This window comes from Pristis pectinata, chromosome 33 (genome assembly GCF_009764475.1).
Source record: "Pristis pectinata isolate sPriPec2 chromosome 33, sPriPec2.1.pri, whole genome shotgun sequence".
NCBI lineage: Eukaryota > Metazoa > Chordata > Chondrichthyes > Rhinopristiformes > Pristidae > Pristis > Pristis pectinata.
The window spans coordinates 1688698-1713406 of record NC_067437.1 but is presented as its reverse complement, the minus strand read 5'-3'; the positions used below and the strand labels follow the sequence as shown (position 1 = coordinate 1713406).

The 24709-nt window shown below is 47.7% G+C and overlaps 1 protein-coding gene across 2 annotated transcripts in view; it reads left to right on the top strand.

The window, feature by feature from the left end:
• The first annotated feature begins 14866 nt into the window (after window positions 1–14866).
• The window catches only part of LOC127585660 (epidermal growth factor receptor kinase substrate 8-like protein 1), a 72704-nt gene continuing 62861 nt past the window's right edge, over window positions 14867–24709 (top strand). Inside the window, exons 1-2 of one of the 2 annotated variants that reach the window (XM_052043294.1) lie at window positions 14867–14924; window positions 15023–15160. The gene's annotated coding sequence lies outside the window, so the exon portion shown is untranslated. Of the gene's footprint in view, window positions 14925–15003; window positions 15161–24709 lie in introns of those variants that run through there. The other variant, XM_052043295.1, reaches the window with a different exon arrangement.

The following is a 24709-nucleotide window of genomic DNA, read 5'->3' as shown; positions in this document are numbered from 1 at the left end:
AAGCTTTAGATTGGCATTGTAATGAACTCAATCAGCCTTCCCTGACTTTGGGGAAGGAGCCCAGATTTAAAGGCATTCCTCAAGCCACAGAGGAGTGGTTAACCTCTGACTGACCTCCAGATCCACAGGAGAGGGGTGAGCATCCATCATCAGTTCAATCTCGAGGCTGTCTATGGGAGTTAACGTCACTGCATGATGCTCTATCTGACATCCTGGTGATAGAAGATACTGAATACAAGGAGAAGAAGGCAGTGGAGAAGGCAGAGAGCACGGAATATTTATTACATGCTGTGGGGGAAGGTGTTGCGATAGTGCCAGACCCAGCCAGCCTCCTCTTCCATTGTTGTGGACCACAGTTTACTCTGAACATTAAAAATGCTTAAGTCAGGATCAACTCCCATCTGCAGGTGACCTTTCCACCAGCAATGACTAATCACGGGCCTGGTCCATATGGGGAAATCATTTCCAGGCAGCCTGTTTTAAGAAGGAAAGGTCCATAAATTATTGACCCATTGTCAAGCTGAGTTTGATCAATGAGGCAGCCAGTGACTAGACATCACACTTGAGACCATCAGACACTCTATTGATTAGTATCTGTGTTCTCAGGAGAACGACTTACATCTTTGACGGACAATTCCATCAGTTTAACTGAATCTCTAGAACACTTTGAACACATCTCCTCTTAACCTGCTAAGTTCCATACAACGAGGTTCTAGTCTGTGTGATCTCTTGTTGCCCTTGGGGTCTGGGTATCCTTCTTGTAAATCCACTTCAACATATTGTCTCTAAGGTTCACAGCACTCCAGGTATGGTCCACCATCAATGTTGTTCAGCTCTAGTTTAACCAATCTCTTTCTCTAGATATAAAGGCCTATACCCTGGATACTTGGCCAAAGCCCATTAGAATCTGAACACATGTCTCAAAATTGGGTTGAATTGGCTTTGAAAAGAATTTTAAGTCCTCAAAGGATTAATTCTTGTCGGCTTTGAATTGGTCATAGCTGGGATTGGGTTTGGATTGGTCATGGTCAGGTTGGGTTTGGATTAGTCAGAGTCAGAGAGTCATACACCATGGAAACAGGCCCTTCGGCCTAATTCATCCATGCCGACCAAGATGCCCACTTAAGCTAGTCCCATTTGCTTGTGTTTGGCCCGTATCCCTCTAAACTTTTCCTATCCATGGACCCGTTCAAATGTCTTTTAAATGTGGTTAATATACCTGCCTCAATGACCTCCTCTGGCAGTTTGTTCCATATACGGACCACCCTCTGGGTGAAAAAGTTGCCCCTCAGGTTCCTATTAAATCTCTCCCCTCTCACCTTAAACCTCTGTCCTCTAGCTTTTGATTCCCCAACCCTGGGAAAAAGACTGAGTGCATTCACCCTATCTATGCCCCTCATGATTTTATACACCTCTATAAGGTCACCTCAGTCTCGTATGCTCCAAGGAGTAGAGTCCTAGCCTGTCCAAACCTCTCCCTGTAACTCAGGCCCTTGAGTCCTGAAAACATTCTTGTAAATTTCCTCTGCATTCTTTCCAGCTTAATTAAGTCTTTCCTATTCCGCACCTACCCTTTTACCTCCTTCCTTTCCATACTTCCAAGATCCAAACACTCCTGTGTGGCAGTGATTTACTTTAATGTTATACATTCTGTACTTAGAATGAGGGCTCTTTTACAATGGAGAAACCAAACACAGATTTGCAGAACACCTCCATTCAGTCGACACAGTTGACCGTGAGCTTCCAGTTCCTTGTCACTTTATTTCCCCGTCCCACCCCCACTCTGAGCTCTCTGTCGAGACACAGGAGACTGCAGATGCTGGAATCTGGAGCAACACACAAAAGGCTGGAGAAACTCGGTGGGTCAGGCGGCGTCTACAGAGGGAAACAGATTGGCTGTGTTGGCACTGGATTTGGGTTGTCCACGGTTGTGCTGGGTTTTAATTTTATACCCAACCAAACCCCAGTTTATGGCACTTTACTGATCTCTGTACAACATCTCCTTGGGTCTCTACTGCCCACAGTGCTTCACCATTTGGAAAATATTCCATTCTATCCTCCTCAGATCCAACATCAATGGGTTCATGTTCCAGTGTTGAAGCCCATTTGTGGCAGATGGACTTCAATAATATCCCTTTTCACTCTCCACACAGCTGAGTGTGCTGTCTACCTCTATGTCACCGTGAGGGGGAGGAGGAGGGGAGGGGTGAGAGGAGGGGAGGGATGAGAGGGAAAGGAGGTGAGAGATGAAGGGGAGGGGTGAGAGTGGAGAGGGTGAGGAGGAGGTGAGGGGGAGGGGAAGAGAGGGGTTAGGTGAGTAGGGAGGGGGAGGAGAGGGAGTATTTGGAGGTGAGGGGGAGAAGGGAGGGGAGAGGAGAGGGAGTGGAGGGAAGATTGGGAGTTTGCCGCCACATCTGAGACACTCGGCTCCCTGGAATGAAACTATCGACCATGCACTGTTTTAACTGTGACACAGTTGGACTCCCTACACCCCTCCTGATGACGTCGCCTGTGTTGGCATCTAACAGGGAAGGTGCCAGGCTGATGTTTCATTACCATTGACTGAAAAACTCACCTCTGTCCCACCCTTCACACTGCACCCCCTCCTGGTAAAACTGGTACTGCAGCTAAACGAGGTCTGCCACAGAGAAAGATACTGCAGAACTTTCAGTGGACGTTGAAATGGAATTCAGTGAGTCATCCTGTGATATATCGGCCGGCAAATACCTGGGTGGGGACTTCAGCCTGGAACTTATTAACAAACGTGCATACTTTTCATGCATGTGGAAACGCCTACTCCTCTTGTGGGAGATACCAGGCCTTGTGAATAAGGGAGGAAGCAACAAGTGGACGGGTTAGTGCTGATGTTGCGGAGTGAGGGAATAACTGATGGATCTGGAGTTGAGAAAAGATTGGCTAACTCTGATGGTTCAGAGTGTAAGGACTTACGAAATTGGAGCAGGAGTTGGCAACTCAGGCACTCAAACCTGCTCTGCATTCATCATGATCATGGCTGACACCATTGTGCTGCACGACCCCACGTAAACAAAAAAAAGATTTGTCTTTTTTTTCACCCTCACAATGTCCAAAGTGCATCACAGCCCTTGAAATCCTTTGATAGCCTGGTCACTGCTTAGGTAGTCCCTGGTGCTTCTAATCTGCTCCCATGGGCCCTGAGGTGGCTGTGGGAAGAGCATCACTGCTGTGATCCTGGGATGGCGTGGCAGCCTGCCACAGATAGCAAGATGGGTGTTCCAGGTTCAATAGCAATACACTGCTGATGCTTGGAGAGCAAAATATAAGGGAAAATGCTAGAAATTCTCGGCAGGTCAGGTAGCATCTGTGGAGAGAGAAGCAGAGTTAATGAGGGTGACCCTTCGTCCAGACTGAGGATAGTTAGAAATAAGAGACAGAAAGGAGGAAGAATGGATAAAAAGGTCAGTGACAGGGAGGAGTCCTGACAGGTAAAATGTCAAGGTGGCAGCAACAAAAGGTGTGTATGGTGCTGTGGGATAAGATGAGAGGAACGACAGAGGGAGAGAGGATGCACAAACACACAAGCAAAGCTGTGATTTTGATTAGGGGATAAATATGGGGCAGGAAAGCAGGGGTCAAACTTCCCAGGAGAGGGGACACACGAGACTGCGGGTTCTGGAATCTGGAGCAACAAGCAGTCTCCTGGAGGAACCCAGCAGTCAGGCAGCATCTGTGGAGGGAGATGGACAGTCGATGTTTCGGGTCGCATTCCTCCAGCAGCAAAATGAGTGTATTGGATATGCCCACCACACCAGGAAGCGTCTGTGGGGAGAGAAGGACTGAGTGAATGACACAGATGGAAAACTTTACAGCAGTGCTGCTCAGTCCCGATACAGAGACAGCACATTTTCTGAAGTTGTCCAGCTCTGGTTAGTGTTCAGGAAGGCAGTGGGTTAACAAAGGGTTAAAGGCTGGAATGTGTCAGTGACTCTGGCGGCAACTGGACAAACCTGCTTCACTGCCTCTTTTCTGCTGCCTGGTGATGATGGCTGCACCCCAGCGTGATGCAATCTGCACAGGGGACACCAGAAACCTCTATGCAAACCAGAGAAAGAAAGCCAAGTGTGCAGTAGGCTCTAGCAGAGCTGAGAAGTGAGTGTTAAACGTCTGTGTTGGGGGGGAGCGGAGAAATGGTGAAACACTTCCCTAGCCTTGAGGACGGCAGTGGGATGTGGGGTTGGAGGAGGCAGGTTATCAAATGAAGGGCAATAAGATCTGGAAAAAACAAAGATTGGATCACCAGTTAACACTTTGAAGATGCTTCCTCTCCAGTGGTATAAACCGCTTGAAGTACGGCCACGACGTTCCCTTCACCTTTCCTGCAGTCTCCCTCTCAGGCCATTCGCTGGCGTTATGGGAGAGGGCATTGGGAGCTCATCTCCATTGGATCTGCTGTGCTTGTCCTGGGAAAACTGCATCCGAGAAGCAAAACGCTGCAGATGCTGAAATCTAAAGCAAAAACAAAAAACGCTGGAAACAATCAGAGGGTCAGGCAGCATCCGTGGAGAGAGAGACAGAGTTGATGTTTCAGGTCAACGACCTTGCATTCTGGGGGAAAAATACTGTAGATGGGCAATGAGGTGTTGTAGATCTGAAACGTTAACTCTGTTTCCCTCCCCACAGAAGCTGCCTGAGCAGCTGAGTGTTTCTTTCTCTGTTCTTCGTGCATCCTGGGGAGGTAATCCCTTCCCTGCCCATTCACCAGCCCTCTTCATTGCTCCGCACTGCAGCTGTATAAACCTTTGGTCAGGCCACACTTGGAGTATTGTGCGCAGTTCTGGTTGCCCCATTACAGGAAGGATGTGGAGGCTTTGGAGAGGGTGCAGAAGAGGTTCACCAGGATGCTGCCTGGATTAGAGAGTATTAGCTATAAGGAGAGGTTGGACAAAAGTGGAGTGTTTTCTTTGGAGGCTGAGGGAAGAACTGATAGAAGTTTATAAAATTATGAGAGGCATAGATAGGGTAGACAGTCAGAACCTTTTTTCCAGGGTAGAAATGTCGACTATAAGAGGGCCTAGCTTTAAGGTGAGAGGGGGAATGTTTAATGGAGATGTGTGTGGCAAGTTTTTTACAGAGACTGGTGTAAATGGATGGTTGAACCTGTGGAATTTATAAGCAGCTGCTTACTGACAGTTAGTCCCTGAGTGACTTTGGTTACATCACTACCCTGTCATGAGTATCTGAATCACACAGAGAGTGGTGGGTGCCTGGAACGGGCTGCTGGGGGTGGTGGTGGGGGCAGGTACGATAGTGGTGTTTAAGAGGTTGTAAGACAGACATGTGAATATGCAGGGAGAGGAGGGATGTGGATCATGTGCAGGCAGAAGGGAATTAGTTTAATTTGTTCGGTACAACATCATAGGCTGAAGGGCCTGTTCCTGTGCTGTACTGTTCTGTGTTCTATGGTCTACGTTCCAATACCCAATGGATCGAGGAGTTCATTATTTGGAGGGAACTCAAACACTTTAAAATCTATAACCTACTGATACTGACCATGAGCTGGGAAATAGGATTAAAACTTTAGAAACTTTATTTATACAGAACGGTAACAGGCCCTTCTGGCCCAACAAGTCCGCGCCACCCATTTAAACCCACGTTAACTTACCCGTACGTCTTTGGAATGTGGGAGGAAACCGGAGCACCCGGAGGAAACCCATGCAGTCACAGGGAGAATGTACAAACGCCTTACAGACAGCGACGGGAATTGAACCCCGATTGCTGGCGCTGTAATAGCGTCGCACTAACTACTACGCTACTGTGCCTCATGTCTAAACAAAATTGCTGGGAACAGTTAAAAGGTCAGGCGGCATCCGTGGAAACAGAGTGGGTGATGCAGTGGTGCAGCTGGTAATGCTCCTGCCTGACGGCTCCAGAGACCCAGGTTCAATCCCGACCTCAGGTGCTGACTGTGTGGAGTTTGCACCTTCTCCCTGTGACCGCGGGGGTTTCACCCGGGTGCTCTGGTTTCCTCCCACATCCCAAAGACATTCAGGTTGGTGGGTTAATTGTCCGCTGTAAATTGCCCCCAGTGTGTGGGGTGAGGGGTAGAATCTGGGGGGAATTGATGGGAATGTGGGGGGAATAAAATGGGATCAGTGTAGGATTGGTGTAAGTGGGTGTGGGATGGTCAGGCCAGACTCGATAGGCTGAAGGGCCTGTTTCTGTGCTGTATGACTCTATATCTTTTATTTACACCCTTGTTTCCTGATTGCTCAGCTTATGACTTTTCCTTGGACTCTGATCCTATTGGATGGAATCCACGGGGATATGAGGGGGTTGGGGTAGTGATCGGTGGAAGAGCTTTACTGGGGCAGGCCCCAGGATGAGGGACTTCAGCTACAAGGTTAGACAGGAGGAGCAGGGGTTGTTCTCCTTGGAGCAAAGAATATTCACAGGAGACTTGATGGAGGTGGACCCTTGGTTCTCCATCAGAGAAACATTGACTCTGTTTCTCTCCCCACAGATGCTGCCTGACATGCGTGGGGAGAGATACCTGCCGGTATCTTCCGCTTTTATTTCACAGAGTCATGCAGTGCAGGAACAGGACCTTCGACGCAGCAGCATCCATCGCTAAGGACCCTCACCACCTGGGACATGCTCTCTTCACATTATCACCATCAGGGAGGAGGTACAGGAGCCTGAAGACCCACACTCAACGATTCAGGAACAGCTTCTTCCCCTCCGTCATCACATTTCTGAACAGTCCATGAGCCCATGAACACTACCTCATTATTCCTCTTTTGCACTATTTATTTATTTTTGTGACTTATAGTAACGTTTATGTCTTTATGTCTTGCACTGTACTGCTGCCGCTAAACAACACATTTCACAACATTGGTCAGTGATAATAAACCTGATTCTGATTCTGACCACCATGTCCACCTGTACTGATCCCAACAACCAACCCCACTGGTCCTCAGCCTTCACTGCCCTGGTGCAGAATCCCAAAATCTGCAGACACCAGAGACTGCAGATGCCGGAATCTGGAGCAACACACATGATGCTGGAGGAACTCAATGAGTCAGGCAGCATCTGTGGGGGGAGATGGACAGTCGACGTTTCGGGTTGAGACCCTTCACCATTTGTTTATTTTCATTTGGGACGACAGTGTTACAATGGATCGAATGGCTTCCTTCTGTGCTGTAAGGTTCTAGGATTCTGTGACAAAGCAAATCAGAAATATTTGTGACCAGGAAATTTTATATAAAATAAGGCAACATTTGACGTCTGGTCTATTAATAGATTGTAGTATTATGATGGTGCAAATGAAGCATTGATGTCAGTGAGAAGCCTGAAGCCAGCAATCATGCATCATCTTGTGTCACACACACCCTCTAAATATTTTGTGAAGGACCTGCCCCACCCCCAGCTCCCGTCAGATCTCGAGCGACAGCTCCTTCGCTGCACTCTGTCAGTTCCATCCCAACTTCACCTCACCCTTCTTTCCTAACGCCTCGTGTTGTGACTTTCTCTCAGACTCTGAACCAAGGGGATGGAGTCTCCCAGAATGTGAGGGGGGTCGGGGAGGGGTGCTGGAGGAGGAGAGAGAGGTCGATGGTGTTCCAGGGCTAAGGGAGTTGAGCTGAGGTTAGACTAGAGAAACCGGGGTTTGGGGCAAAGCTTCAGAGGCAACATGATAGTGGTGAATGAGCCTATAACTGGTTTAGACAGGGGGGAGCTGTTCCCATTGGTGAATGGTCCAGGAAACAAGGGGAGAGGGTGTTATGGTTCTGAGTGCTGGTTCTTGGTTCTGCTCCTTCTCCCCACTGATGGGACCTTGTTGTGCAGCACATGGTTTCCATGCACTACTATTTGCCCAATGACACACACCTGAGTTCCATCAGGAGACTAGTATAAGAACCCTGGTTGCCAGATTATTGGTCTATCTCTGGGTATACTTGGTTGTTTAGAGCTGCTAATGCTAGAGCAGTCCTGGTTTTGCTAGTCCTCCCGGAAAACCTTGTTTTTTCCATGTTGGGACTCTGTCTCAGAGTCCTGAGGCAAGATTCCTTCTGTTTGCTGTTCTGTGTTTGGTATTGAGAAAGCATTCTGACTCCAGTCTCATTCTGGTGTTCTGCATTTGGGTTCTCCATGATCTTGCTCTTTGTGTGACATTGTGATGGGGGGAGGTCTGATTTGACATTTGAAGCAGGGTAAGTATTGGGAATAACAACAGTGGGCACTCTCAACAGGTCAGCAGGCATTTAAGGTGAGAGAGGGTAAGTTCAAAAGAAATGTGCTGGGCACGTTTTTTAACACAGTGGTGGGTGCCTGGAATGTGCTGCCTGGGGTGGTGGTGGAGGCAGATGTAGTAGGTGTTTAAGAGGCTCTTACACACATGGATGTGCAGAGAATAGAGGGAATATGGACTTAGTTTTAGTTTATGGCTTAGACTTAGAAGGATTTAGTTTAGCTAGGTGTTTAATTAGTTTGGCACAACATTGTGGGTCAAAGAGCCTGTTCCTGTGCTGTTCTGTCAGGCAGCTTCTGTGGGAAGGGAAATGGTTCATGATACATGTCAAAGACCCTTTGTCTGGAACTGGCAAAATGTCTCAGATTTGAAACTTTCATCTGTTTATCTCCACAGATGCTGACTGGCTTCCATCATTTTCTGTTTTTATTTCTGATTTCCAGCACCTACAATTTATTGACTTCCATTGAAGTTGTGGGAGTCTGCTCCTATTGTGGTTCAAGGAGCAAGGTCTGTTGATTCAAACTGCTGAGCAGAGGACACGGAGGATGTAAGGAAAAGGTTTTTGTGTGCAGAGGTCACTGCCTGTAGAGGTGGTGGATCCAGAGCCAATCAGGGCCCTAGAGTTTAACCCCCAAGTCTCTCACCATCCCAGCTTGAAAGTATGTTGTTCCTGGGTCTAACTTCTGAAGCTCCCTACCAACATCGTGAAGTGGCCTCTTGTCAGGAAGGGGTCACCACCACCTCAAAGGCAATTGGGGATGAGCAGTAAATGTTGGCCTTGCATCCATTGCAGGGGTCCTTGGGTGCCACATAAATGCAAGGTTCTTATTTCTCCTGTTGAAGTTGGAAATACTCAGCAGTAAGCCATGATTAACAATTGATGGACCATCCTCAGAATATTCCCCAAGCGCACCCCCCCCCCCCACCCCCCTGTTTTTTTTAAAAGAAAAGTTCTCCTCTCTTCCCTGTTTACCCTTTCATAACCCTAACAAGAGACTGCAAGTGCTAGAATCTGGAGCAACCTCCAACTTGTTGGGAGGGAGGAATTGTCGATATTTGAGGTTGAAACCCTGTATTGGGATGGAGAGGTGAGAGAGGCAGAGGTTAGGACTGAGAGACGCGATGGACAGAGGTTCCCTTCTCCAGGGGAAAGGCCCACCCTGTTTCACCTTTCTTGCCCACCATGCTCTCTCGACACTGAATCAGTTCCTATAAACCATCTTCCCCCCGTCTGTCTCTGTCTCTGGCTGTCTCTCTCTCTTCTCTGACAGAATCTATCTCACAGCTGATTCATTGTCCATATTTTTTTTCTGACTTGCACACAGAAGTAAATATTTTGGAACCTCACACCCTTCAGGGAGATCTTGATATCCATATTATCTCATACACAAAGAATGTTCTAGCCAGTTCTGTGACCCACACCCTCTTTATCCAACACACATTTAGTTGGCATGTAAAATGCTCACTGTGTCCATTCGTGTTGGGTTTCTGTGTTAATCCAGAGTCACTCTAACATGTTAGGCACCACCTCACTTTCCCAGTCACCCTCCTTCCAACAAAGGGTTGGGTAACACAGACCGCATTCCCATATAATCATTTATCTTATCTGTGATAGGATGGTAGAATTGTGTAACATGGAAACAGGCCATTTGGCCCAACCTCTACACCGTTCTGCCTTACTCCCATCGCCCAACCCTTGGTCCATCACCCCCTGTGCCCAAGTGATTCAGGTGGTCATCCAAACACTTCTTAATTGCTGTCAGTGACTCTGCTCCCACCGCTCACTCCACAGTGTGTTCCAGGTACTCCTGGTCTCACCCCCACCTCAGATCCCCTCCAAATCTCTTCCCCTTTCCCCTAAATCTGCATAATCTAGTTTTATCTCCCTCTGATATGGGGAAAGGTTTCCTGCAATCTACCCTATCTATCCTGCTCGTAATTTTGTACCTCATGGTGGATAGCTGATCGTTAATGTAAATGACTATTCAACCATGGAAGGTAACAGGGTCACCTACCCTGTCCTGCCTCTCTGCCCCAACCATTTCTCAGCCAATGAGCACCTACAGACTCCATTGGGGTTTCTTACTCTTATAACAACACATTCAGCCCATCAGGTTGAAGCAAGCCCATCAGTCCCATTCCCCCCTCCTTCCTGGTACCTCTGCAACTTATTCCCTCTCACAGATGCCCATTAATTCACTCTTTTTGTCATTAACCTAAGTTAAGGGTTTCCAGCGGCTGATTGTGATGTGGGAGGAAACGGGAGCACCTGGGGGAAACCCATGCGGTCACAGGGAGAACGAGCAAACTCCATGTGGACAGCACCGGAGGTCGGGATCAAACCCGGGTCTAACTGCTGTGCTTCCTTTTGCAGGAATGGGAACTGTGACCCAATCCCCAGTGGTACTGAGCCCAATTGTAATGTGGAGGCTGGTTGATCAGAGCAGTGCAGGGATGAGGAGCTCGTTATGTGCAAAGGTCCAGAGAAGCCTGGGAGGGTGATCCATTCTTCCATGGTCTGCATGCTGCTAACAGCAACCTTAACCACCGCCGATGCTGACGGCTTCAAGGCAAGAGATACGTACTTTGGACAGGTACATGGATAGGAAAGGTTTAGAGGGATACGGGCAAATGGGACTAACTTAGATGGGCATCTTGGTCAGCATGGACCGGTGGGGCCGAAGGGCCGGTTTCTGTGCCGTATAACTCTATGCTTTGCTGAGGGGGGAGTGTTGAGATCAGTGGAGCTATTAGCAGTGACTTGAGGAGTAAGGGAGTGTGCAGATACCTCAGGGAGAGCTGAAGAACCAAGAAAACACTAATGTTAAGATGGTCCAATTTGTCTGAGTGGCCAGACCAATAGATTTCAGACGACTGGCCATAGGAGCAGGAACAACACGAGCAGAAAACCACGACACATCCTTTGGCCAATTCCCCTCGTAGATTGTCAAAGTCATTAGGCAGAATGTATCATTACCAGAACTTTCAAACAAGCACCAAGGTTTTGCTCGGCTGGTGGGGAGAGGTACCCACCCTGCCAGACCTTTGTACACAGTTACTGTCTCAGTCCCACCTACTCTGCCCTCTGATGTGACTGACACCACCGTCCTTCTGGAATGTATGTTTGCCAAGAAGGTCTGGGAAAAGATGAAGGGGTCTTTGTTGAGGTTTTCCCCAAGCAGCTGTGTAAGATGAGATAGATATCTTTATTAGTCACAGTGAAATGCATCCTTTGCATAGAGTGTTCTGGGGGTAGCCCGCAAGTGTCTCCACACTTCTGGCGCCAACATAGCATGCCCACAACTTCCTAATCTGTATGTCTTTGGAACGTGAACACAATGTGTCTTTGGAAGGTGAACACAGGACTCTGATCTCCAGGGTGCTCCAGGGGCGCACACTGAGGCAGACATCAAGTGCTGAAGGAGGATCATCCACTCAGTAAAAGACACACTGTTCTGCCCGAAACTTGGTTTCACAGTATAAGGATGCATCCATAGGGGAATGCTGCAGACCAGCACAGTCCAGGCTGCAGGAGTCCATGCTGAAGGACGCACTGAAGCTTTGTGTAGCCAATGCAAAGGCTCTGTGGGGAAGGGCCTCAGTTTAGGGGCCTGCTGTCACTGGGCACCGAAGGGTTGGGTAACAGCATCTCAAACCTAACACTGTTTTGGAATGAAAAGTCAACGCAGTGTTGACTTTATGTAAACAGTGTAAGTAAATATAAGGATATTCATGGTGCAGAAAAAGAAGAGAAATATTTTATGGATAAAGTATATATTTGGAAGAGCAATTACTGCCCATGTCTAATTGTCCTTGAGAAGGTGCTGATAAGCCACCTTGTTGAACAACCGCAGTCCATGGTGAAGGTGACCCCACGGCGCTGTTGGGGAGGGGTTTCCAAGATTTAGACGCAGCAACGATGAAGGAACAACAATATATTTCCAGGTCGGGGTGGTGTGTGACAGAGGGGAACCTGCAGGTGGTGGTGCTCCCTTGGCGGTAGAGGAGGTGGGTTTGGGAGGTGCTGTTGGAGTAGCCTGGGCAAGTATCTGCTGTGTGTTCTGCAGACGATGCACACTGCAGTCACTGAGTGCCAGCGGTGGAGGATGTAAATGGCAGGTTTGATAGGGCAGTCTAAGCCAGAGACTGTGTTTCCATAAAAGGATTGGCTTCCTTCGAGTCCTAGAGGGACAGCATGAACACAGACCCTTTGGCCCAGAGTCCATGCTGACCACAACCTTACACCAATCCTTCACCAATCCCATTTTTTATTCTCCCCACATTCCCATCAATTCTTCCCCCACCCCCTCCACATTCTAGTGACCAATTTTAATGATCACTGATCTGCATGGCTTTGGGATGTGGGGGGAAACCGGAGCACCCGGGGGAAACCCACGTGGTCACAGGGAGAACGTGCAAACTGCACACAGACAGCGCTGGAGGTTGGGATCGAACTTGGGTCTCTGGAGCTGTGAGGCAGTGGTTCTACTAGCTGCACCCCTGTACTACCTTGCTACGCCACCCCACCCTGCCTGAGAGACCACCGAAATTTAGCTGTGCTGAAACGTTCCATCCCACAGGTGTACATTGGCAGGCACAGGACACACCCACAGTTGCCCAGTGCTCCTGATTACTGTAAACACTGGCAATACAAGCACAACGTTGTGTTTACACGCTGCCCTTAACCCCTCTGTTGCTGGGCTGGATGAACCGGCTACATGAACCGGACCAAGGTGTCCCCATATAGGATACTGAACCAAAAGGATCAGGAACATCCTGGGATAAATCATCCAGTTGGCTTTGGGAGGTGTCAGGTCTTCTGGGACAAGACCTGTGCCCCTGGATGCAAGCACTTGGTCACAGGGAGGTGGCATGGGGGAGAGTGGGGGGTCAGGATTAAAGCAAAAACACGTCATGGTCTGCAAAGAGCAAGCGGGCCTTGCGTTTGTGTAGCGCCTTGCACAGACTCAAAGTCCCAAAATGCCACAGTGCAGTGGGTAGAGCCACTGCCTCACAGCTCCAGTGTCCCAGGTTTATATCTGACCTCTGGCTCTGTGTGGAGTTTGCACATTCTCCTCGTGGCCGCGTGAGTTTTCCCCGGGTGCTCCGGTTTCCTCCCACATCCTAAGGACATGCAGGTCGGTGGGTCAATTGGCCACTGTCAATTGCCCCCAGTGTGTGGGTGAGGGGTAGAATTTGCAGGGGTGGGGGGGGGGGGGGTTGATGGGAATTTGAAGAGAATAAAAAGATGGGGTTGGTGTAGATGTGCGGCTGGTGATAGCATGGACTCGATGGACTGAAAGGCCTGTTTCCGTGCTGTACAACTCTACGACTCTATAAGCTGGTGAAAGATTTGGAAACGTAGTAACGTGGAAAACATGGGGGTTAAATCGTGCACAGCAAGCTCCCACAAACAGCAGCATGATCATAATCTGAGAATCTATTTGGTGATGTTGATTGAGGGTTAAGAAATCGCCCAGAGCACAGAGAGAATGCCTTCAGTCTGTGCCCTTGGAGGGGCTGGATGGAGTCGAGTTTTTCCAGAGTTGTTGGGGCTGCCCTTATCTAGGTAAGAGGGAATGTTCCAGCACAATCCTGACCTGTGTCTTGTAGATGGTGGAAAGGCCTTGAGGTATCACTCACGACGGGATAGACAGCCTGTAACCTGCTCTTGTGGCTACTTTGTTTACATGGTGAGTCCCCAGATGTTGGTGGTTGGGGAATGTCAAAAATCACACAGAGGCCAGGGATTCGGGGACCTGGGGTGCAGAGAGCTGCATAGAGCAGGACTGTGTAACAGACTGTTAAGTTGGTTTACGGACTCCCCAGCCACCTGCCACTCCTGCGGCTGGGAGAAGAGGGTGGACCATGTATATATGGAGTGTAAGAGGTTGTAGCTGAAGGGGCTGCTCCTCAAGTTTAGGCTGCTCTTCAGCCCCACACACCTGATCTACAGTCACCTGGTGCAAAGGGGATGGGTCGCTCGGGGGATCTCCTGGTCGGTTTGCCCCTGGGCCTGGCCAAGGTGCCTGCCCCTCTTCCAGGTTACGTCCATGCCCGTTTGTCCCTGGAGAAGGAGCACACAGTATCCACTGGTACACTGGGATTTCTAGGATTAGTGAGCTCCTCAGGGGCTCGAGTGTGGTCTGGAGAGAGATGACCGTGTTGTAAAGTGAAACTGCAGATAGTGTGAATGGTGGAGCACTGTAATGTTGTATTCATGTGGTTGTATAATCACTGAATAAACCTCCTTTGGAAAAGGAAGAAATAAGAAGCCAGGGATCTCAACTGGGATATCCTAACCAACGGATTGCACTGAAGTTTCGGGCAATGTCAATAATACTTCGCAGTCCTTGGGGTTCATAAACCACAGTGGGGAATGCTGTGAGATATTGGGTCAGCAGATATTATTCTTCAGCACTGTTAATGACCAGCATGCTGGCAAGATAAAACTATGTAAACAGTGTTGTATCACAAGGTTTTGTTGTGTGTTGTGGCTTCAGTCTGTCCTGTAGCAACCCTCAGGCCCACAGCTGAGGACAAGATGTCCTTAGCAAACTTACGTTCAGACTGTGGGTTAATAATAAACTAGGCTGGCTTTGCGATTTATTCTTAAACCCAGTGGATTAGTAGGTAGGAAAATCTCAGCGCTGGAATGTGGCCGAGTTGGATTTTAAGACAAATGGAATGACAGGTAGAATAACCCAACCGGGGCGGGTCTCTGGCACTCTGCTTTGTGTTATTGTCTTGAGTCATGAGGTCAGTTCTTTGCATCCACACCCTCCTACACAGGTTTAACTGAGAAAAAAAAGGTGAGCAGGCACACAGCATGCTGAGGGAGACGGAGGAAGGCTGTCAGTGAAGCCCCCGGGATTCTTCATTGTTGCTTGTAGGCTTTACTGAACTGACTGGGATTCTGAGAACAATACGGTGAGTTTTACATTTTTTTTAAGTAACTTTCCACTGCTCTCAGGTGCAATGTATTCAATGCTGAACTAATTAATTTTCCCTCTAACATGGAACAAAACCGGTGTTGTTTTTGGGGAGAACTGATGGTTCTGGAGACATACTCTCTCCCTCTGTGTCAGGCCACAGTGCTTGACTGGGTCTGTGAAACATCTGAGAGGCCAGGCCAGTTTTAAAGTCCTTGTACTAGTTAATGTCAGATGCAAGTGATGTCTTCAGGAACGTGATGGAATTAATCTGCATTGCCTGCCTCTTCTTTGAATGTAAGAAGAATATCACTGGATGAAACAGTGTAATGGTTGCATTTCTGATCAGTAACCAGCATTCTGGACCAGTGAAATGAGTTCAAGTCTCACCATGTGAATTGAAATTCAAGTGATTAAACAAATCGGGAATATGAACAAAGAGTTTGTGTCAGTACCATCAAGCTAATGGATTGTTGTAAAAACTTATCTGGTTCACTGGTGTTCTCCAGGGAAGGAAATCTACTGTCTTTGTTCTTGCCAGTCTGGCCTTTGTGTGACTCCAGACCCACCAACGTGGGGTTGACGCTTGATATGAGTGTTGCTGGTTTTCTTGCCCAGTGCTGACTGACCCTGAAGGAAGTGGTGGAGAGACACCTTTTTGAACTGATGAAGTATTTTCTGATACTTTTGGGGAGGGAGTCCCAGGATTTAGACCCAGTGACAATGAAAGACCAGTGACATACTTCTGAGTCAGGATGGTGTGCAGCTTGGAGGAATCAGCATTCCTATGCATCGCCTTGGAACATAGGGAAGAGATACAGGAGTGGGACTTGTAGTTAGCCTGCTCTACTTTTCCATAGATTATTGCTGACCTTGTACCTTGCCACTTTCCAATCCTGTCCCCACAGCTATTGATTCCCAAAAATCTATCACTGCCAGCCTTGAACATAATCAGTAGAGCACCTCAGCATCTGAGGGAGAGAACTGCAAAGATTCACAATCCTCTGTGAGGAAATATCTCCTCATCTCAGTCTTAAGCAGTCAACCAGGGATGGTGACTCCTGACTCCAGCCTCTCCACCCTGAGAGAAGAGCCCTCACCCTGCAAATCCCCCTCAGGACCAGATGTTTCACCTTCCCAGTGCTTGAGGTTGAGTGTTTCGGAGAGTTCAGGCAGTGTTGGCTCCTTGCTCTCTGGCTCCTGGGACCAACAGTTGAGGTCCCAGAGTTAAAGGAGTGCACAAAGGCTTGGTGGAGAGAAATATTTTCTCTCAGTGAGTTGTCTACTAGCAAAAGTTATTTCATCAAAAACTTTAAATGATAGATAAGATTATAGGTTGAAGAGCAGAGGATGGGACATAGCATACTTCAAAGGCCCAGCATGAGTACAATGGGCTGAATGGCCTTTCCTCTGGTGTAAGTCTCAAAGATCCTATCTCATTGTAAACCCTTGGTGCTGGGGTTGGTGTTACTGGTAGTTACTGCCCTTCACAGGTTAGGACATTCCATTTCTGGGCATCACTCTTTTGAGCTTGGAGAGGGATTTAACTTTATTTTTATAGTTCATTGTTTGCCAATAACTAATTGTCCCTGTGAAACCTTGCAGAGGGAATTTAAGCATCAGTCTTCTCTCTATGAATCTGGAGTCACTAGACGGCGACATCAATGGGCAGGATGGTCCAAACCACTCCATCTCTGGCCTTGCTCTCAGACCTACCGCCCCCCCCCCCCCCCCCCCCCCCCCCCAGCTCTCTGGCTTCCCTTCCCTTTGACCTTTTATTTTGGCCATGCTTGGGGTCACCAGCATCCCTATCAGCCCCTCCCCAGGGGTCACCAATGTCCCACTCAGTTTCTTCCTGTGTCCCCACTTGGCAACCCGATCCCAGACCTCACGGACCGAACCAATCCCATCCCTGGATTGAAGCAATGAGCTGCGTTACCCCAAAGGAGATGAAAGCAGTCACTGAACTCAAGCACTCAGCACACAGGATTTAATGGCAAGATTTAAATATTTTAAAATATATAAAAAGTATTTAAGTAGTTTAAGCTGTTAATCCCAGCAGATAGGAACATGCCTATTGACTTCTGTAAATTACTGCAATTAATAAAAGTCAGTGTTAATTTTCAGCTCATTCGACCATCTCCTCTGCAACTCAGCATCAATTTTTTGAAAACACACCATGCACTTTGGGTCAGGCCTTATCTGTAAGGTATGTGCATGTGGGCGCTGAGCAAGGATTACAGGGAGCTTTCACTTGTACAATAACCTCACCCCATTCACTGATGTGTTGGTGTGCCTTGAATTACTATTTAAATGAAGTCACTGTTGTGTAGACAAAGAGAGCACAGGACCGCACAGACAGCAATAACATTAGTGACCTGTTCTCCACTGATCCTAGTGGTGTTGGTTCAGGAAGGAAAGATTCTCAGGGGAATGGTAATGTCACAGAGTCATACAAGGAAACAGATCCTTTAGGCAACCATGTCAATTGTCAACACCCCTTTACACCAATCCTACAAAAATCCCATTTTATTCTCCTGACATTTCCACCAAATCTCCCCCCAACCACACCCCCCCCCCCACCCAAAATTCTACCACTCACCTACACAGTACTGTGGCCAATTAACTGATCAACCCATTTGGGATTGTGGAGGGAACCAAAGTATTTGGGATAACCTCATTCACTCACAGGGAGAGCGTGCAAACTCCACACAGACAACACCCAAGGTCAGGATTGAACCCTGGATCACTGGAGCTATGAGGCAGCAGCTCTACTGGTCGTACCACTGTGCCACCCAAGACTATCAGGACTATATGGTTTCATCAAAGAGGCTCATTTCTGCTTGGTACAGCGCAAGATGGTGTGTTATTGGAGTATTAACTTGGGTTATTCAATCAAGCCTTTGATGTACGGGTATTGTTGCCCTGAGCAGTAATATTTCTAAGTTGTCTTATGTAAGAAAGAGGAAGTTGTTGTCTGGATGTGGGCTGGGGTTGCGTGGAGGGAGGGGGAGCAATCTTCTGTGTTTGGGTCTTAGGCATATGTCTGGGTGAGAGAGGTCATTACTTCTGGCTGTTGTGTAGCCAACCCAGGTGCTTCGTGTCAACAGGTGAGTTTGCTCTCCCTTTCCTCCACTCAATTAGATCTTGCAATTGAAAATAAAATAATTAAAGATGCTGGGAATCCGAACTAAAACCAGGATATGCTGAAAACATTCAGCAGGTTGGGCAGCATATGCAGAGAGAGAAAGCGTGTTAGTGTTTCAGGTCAGACACCCTTTATCAGAAATCACTTGTGCCAGATTTTATTTGGCAAATTTAAGAGGACACACACAGCTGAGGGAGTGTGGGCTTGTTCTGTGTAACAACTTTTGCTGATCCAGGGGTCTCAAGACTTGCAAAGTCGATAGCCTTGTCTCGGGGTGATCAGAAGGTTGAGGGTTCAAATCCTACTCAAGGTACAAGTTTCTTCTCTTACTGCACTTACGTAGCACATTGGTGAGACTGCCCCTGCAATATTTTGCACAACTTTTGCCAAGGATGTGCTTGACATTTGGGGAGTTCAGCAAGTCACAGAGATAAGGAGGAATTTCTCCACTTGGTGGGTGGTGAATCTTTGGGATTGTCTACCCCTGGTGGCTGTGGAGGCTCCTGAGTTCACCGATAGATTTCTGGATATTAAGGGAATCAAGGAACATAGGGATAGTGCAGGAAGTGGTGCTGAGGTAGTAGATCAACCTTGGTCTTGATGAATGGGAGAGTAGGCTCAATAGGCCACATGGCCTCCTCCTCCTCCTATTTCTTACATTAGGCAGTTCTTCGAGGATAACTTGCTTCCACTCCAATTCTGTAGGTTGTGAGATGGCTGATGAGGCCAGTGCGGCCCATGTCAACTGCCACAGGTGCTTGGTGGGAAGGGGGATAGTTTGGAGGGTGCAGCCCCTCTTCCCAGGTTTTCTCTCAGCTTTTGACATCTGACTCCCAAAGGAGGCAACTCTTCTCCGAGATCCACCACAGCCGGGGATAACCGAGGGCAGAGAAAACACTTCCAGAACATTCTCAAAACCACCTTGAAAGAACGTGACAGCACAACAGTGCAACAGGTGGAATCACTGACTCGCAGCTCCAAAGACACAGGTTTGATCCTGACGTCCGGCGCTGTCTGTGTGGAGTTTGCACATTCTCGCTGTGACCGCGTGGGTTTCCTCCGGGTGCTCTGGTTTCCTCCCACATCGAGCAGGTTGGAAGGTCAATTGGCCACTGTTAATTGCCCCTAGTGTGTAGGTGAGTGGTAGGAGCATCAAGAGGCAATTGATGGGTATTTGAAAGAGAAAAGCTTACAGCGAAGTAAGCAGGGACATAGGATTGCCCTGAGAGCGGGCATAGGTGTGATGGGCCAAATGTCATAAGAAAATACAGGGATCTTCCCCAGCTTTTGGGAATCGCTGATCCAATCATTTCCGCATCCGTCCTTGTGGGAGCATGCTGTGCGCCAGCTAGCTGCTGCATTTCCCACGTCACAAGTGACTACACGTCGAAAAATTACTTGGTTGCGCCATGTTTTTATCACTGCAACTTCTGTTGGAAGATCAAACAGGATAGTTGAGTGGTGACCATGGCAACGAGATGGGAAACTGAAAACACTGAAGTTAAGGGAATGACGGCAGGTAGTGACTCACTGTCCAACGCTTCTGAGCTTTGTTGGGAGAACTGAGTATTGAACTGCCTGTGAGCAGTAAGGTCATAAAGGCAAGCTGATGGTTTGTCACACACCTTAATGTGTCGGGAGGAGCTAATCCCAGCTGGAAACGTTTCAAGCAAGAGCTCTGTTTGCCGAAGAGGTTGCATAATTCAATTGCAAAATGTGAACTTTTACAGACGTAATGAAACTGACCAACGTTTTCTCTGATTCAGGATTACTTCCCCCACTATCCACTCTATCACTTCCCCCCGCTCTTCTGTGTGGGATCTGATCCCTGAGCCTCTCACTGTTCATTGTTCACTACTGTTTGATGTGGTGTGTTAGATCCTGCTGCCTAAAGGGGAACTAATTATTACCCCACAGTTATTAACGGGCCTTCGTAAACTGGGTACTTTCCAGCCTTCACACCAGAAGAGACAATTACCTCTCACAAAGAGTTAAAGAAATTAGATCTGCTTCAGAGTTTAGAAGAACCTTTAAACTAGAAGATTCTTATCAAAACGTAAAAGATCCTGAGAGGGCTTGAGTGGAAATTTGGAGATGTTTCTACCAGTGAGAGAGTCTTGGACAAGGGGAAGTAGTTACATGATCAGGAGCCAGTCATTTGGAACAACTTCCACAGATGGTGGAGAATCTCTGGAACTTTGTACCCCGGAGGTTGGTGGAGCCAAGGAGAATTAAATAAAGGAGATAAATTCTTGAGAGATCAGAAAATGAGTGCGATAGCGAACTGGTTTGATAGAGATGAGGCCTGGGGCAGTTCGGGTCTTGATCGTATTGGAGGGGCAGGTGTTTGAGGGGCTACTCCCATTTCTTGTGTTCTATCAGCTGGTGGTGACCTAGCTGGTGTTAATTGTTTATTGACACACCTGCAGTGCGGCAGAGGCACACCGTGACGTTGACACTGATCTTTCTCAGCACAGTCACTGTCTCACGGTGTTACTGTCAAACTGTGTCACTGTGTCTCAGTCTCACTGTTACTGTCTCACTGCACTGCTGTATGACTGTCTCACTGTCACACTGTATCCTCATCACTCCACTGCTCCACCAGAGCGCTGACACACAGTGCCACTGTTACACTGAGGCATTTCACAACGAATTACTGACATAATCTCTCTGCCACACTGTCACTCTCACACACAATCTCTGCCATACCAGATCACCACTAACTGCCACTGCTGTCATGCACTGACACACTTACACTGCTTTGTGACAACCCCACGTAGCTGCTGATTACACTGCAGGTCCCAAAAACGCCGCCTGGTGTTCCCAACATAATCCCTCACTTTGTGGTGCTGGGAATGTTGTGTTGGAAGCACAAGGGAAGCTTGAGAATTGAGTGTAAATATTTATGCTCCTTCTGGAGCATTGAAAGCATGTTGCTGTGTCTTCCACTGAGGTAAGGTTTCAGCAGTGTGAGCAAGACCTAAAGGTCTCATCAATTGTTGACATTCTCCCGTAAAGCATCAGTGACCAGCGAGCCATCTCTGAGGATGCTCACTCATCTACTCCACAATAAGATTTCTTTATTAGTCACATGTACATCAAAACACACAGTGAAATGCATCTTCTGCACAGAGTGTTCTGGGGGCAGCCTGCAAGTGTCGCCACGCTTCCAGCACCAACACAGCATGCCCATGACTTCCTAACCCATATGTCTTTGGAATGTGGGAGGAAACCGGAGCACCCGGAGGAAACCCATGCAGACACGGGGAGAACGTACAAACTCCTTACAGACAGTAGCCAGAAGTGAACCCAGATTGCTGGCGCTGTAATAGCGTTACCTAACCACTACACTGCTGTGCCTTTTTGTATTGTGGCTGGAGCTACTGGTTGCATTTATTGTCTCATGGAATAGTGCCGTTAAGAGATAAAAACCGCAGTGTAATCTTTTATATATTGAACCAGGCTGAAGCTGGGATATTGCATCCGATTCTGCTCGCCCCACTCAGTGAAGGTCCTGGTGAGGGGATAGAGGGGTTTCTGTGATGAGGGATTTGCGTTTGAGGTCAGACTGGAGATACTGGGGTTGTTTTCTAGGAACAAAGAAGGTTCAGAAGAGACTTGATGGGGGTGGCGAACAGTATGGACTGATTTAGGGGAGAAGGAAGGAGCTGTTCCCATTGGTCAATGGTCCAAGAGCCTCAGATTACAGGTTTTTTGTCAAAAGATACAAGGAGGATGTGAAGCATCTTCTGCACAGAAAGTAGCTAGGTCTGAAACTCACTGCCAGCAGGCTGGTGACACCGTGATGCAGCGGGCAGAGCTGCCGCCTCACAGCTCCAGAGACCTGGGTTTGATCCCAACCTCTGGTACTGTCAGAGTCAGGTTTATTATCACTGACATGTGTGTGAAATGTGTTGTTTTCTGGCAGCAGTACAGTGCAAGACATAAAAATTATTATAAGTTACCAATAAATAAATAACTAAAATAGGTCAAAAGAGGAATAACAAGGTGGTGTTCATGGACCGTTCAGAGATCTGATGGAGGAGGGGAAGAAGCTGTTCCTGAGTCATTGAGTGTGGGTCTTCAGGCTCCTGTACCTCCTCCCCGATGGTAATAACGAGAAGAGGGCATGTCCTGGATGGTGAGGGTCCTTAATGATGGATGGCACCTTCTTGAGTCACCGCCTCTTGAAGATGTCCTCGATGGTGGGGAGGGTTGTGCCCGTGACGGAGATGGCTGAGGTCTACAACCCTCTTTCGATCCTGCACATTTGGAGCCTCCATACAGGTGGAGTTTACACGTTCTCCCGGTGACCACGTGGGTTTCTCCTGGGTGCTCTGGTTTCCTCCCACATTCCCAAGGATGTGCGGGTTGATGGGTCGCTGTAAATTGCTCCCAGTGTGTGAGTGGGTGGCAGAATCTAGCGGGAGTTTGTGGGAATATGAGAGAGGCTGATGTGATTGTTCTAAGAGCCAGCATAGACTCAATGGGTTGAATGGCCTCCTGTGTTGTAAAGGAGTTGTTATGATCAGCGTTATAGAACTAACATCACAGAATTGTGAATGATATTCAAGTGAGATGAGTTTAAATCCCACCTTGAGAGAGGATAATTTACTTCAGGGAAAGAGTGGGGAATGGGACTGATGGGATTTATCTTCTGGAAGCTGGCATACACTTGATGGGCCAAATGGCCTCTCTTGTGCTGTATCACTTCTGTGAAATTATGATTCTAATGCTAATAATATAAATATTTGGATAATACTGATACAAGCAATAAAATGTAGCTGGTATATTTTAACTAAAACTTGCACTTTGGAATGAATGATGGGATTCACTGAGATTAAACGTCCAATGATCCAGACCAGAGGTGTGGGTCAGTCTTGCGGCATTGACCCAGATTGTCCCCCCTGCTGACAGAGATGATATTCCCCCAGCAACATGAGAAACCGGAGCAAGAGCAGGCTCTGTCCTTCTGTCAATCAGAGATCCTATCCAATCACCACAAGCCTTGAGTATCCAAAAACCAATCAGTTTCAGCCTTGATGCAATGGCAGCATTCAGAGCCCTGTGTGGTGGAGAATTCAGATCAGCGGCCAACTGCTTATCCTGGAGACACGTCCCCTTGTTACAGGCTCTCTGGACCGAACCTGCCTCTAGACATCTTCCTGACCAGCCTCCTTCACACTGATATGTTTCAATCTGATTATTTCTCATTCCTCTTAACTCTGCAGGGTACTGGGCAATTATTTGGGGTACACTAGTGTAACGGCCACGTCGTTGACTGTTGATCCTGAGACATGAGTTCAAATCTCACCACTGCGGCCCAATTAAATAAATCCAGAATGCGTAAATAGATGCTCATCTCGGTAATGGAAACCATGAAACCACTGGAATGTTGTTTAAAAAAAAGCCATCGTGCTCACTAATGCCCTTCATGGAAGGAAATCAGCCATCCTTATCCAGGGTGTGATTTCAGACTCAGTCTGGGGGCAATAAGTGCTGGCTTTGCCAGTGACGTCCGCAACTCGTGAACTAATAAACATAATGAAAACTGACCTTTTTGGAGAAACACCCTCGTCCTAATCTACTTGAAATCATTTGGTTGTCAAGGTGGCACAGCACAGCACAGGGGGTAGAGCTGCTGCTTCACAGCTCCAGCGACCTGGGTTCAATCCCGACCTCTGGCGCTATCTGTGTGGAGTTTGCACGTTCTCCCTGTGACTGCGTGGGTTTCCCCCGGGTGCCAAAGACATAGGGGTTGGTGGGTTAATTAGCTGTTGTAAATTGCCCCTAGTGTGTGGGTGAGGGGTGGAATTTGGAGGAATTGATGGAATGTGGGGAGAATTAAAATTAAATCCAAATGACTGGCTGAGAGTCAGCACAAGACTGATTGGGCCGACAGGGCCTGTTTCCATGCTCTATAACTCGGTGACTCTATTGTTCTGAGATATTATACCAGGAATTGCAGAACTAGAGGCTGTCAACACCCATCTTCAAGGCTCCATAGTTAACTCTTGAACTGTGTCCTCTTATCTACTTGATTACCAGATCTGGTGAATAATTATTTGATTAATTAATCTGACATGCTTATTTATCAATAGCTTGATTCTGTTTACCAGTTTGAATTTTGCATTAACGGAAACAAAGAACTGTCTCCTTAACTAAGGCTCTTCATCCAGGCATCAAGAGGCAGAGAAGCAAACACAAATCATTCCTAATTTAATGAAGGATGACAGTTTCACTTTCATCATCATTGCAACCGTATATCTTCTCATTCTACACACTGCCCTCTGCCACAGAGCAAAACTGCAAGGCAAAGAAATGGCAATTTGATAATGGAACTTAATCAGGCTGTGCATCAAAATCAAAGCACACGCTGCTCTCAATAAAGAGATGTGA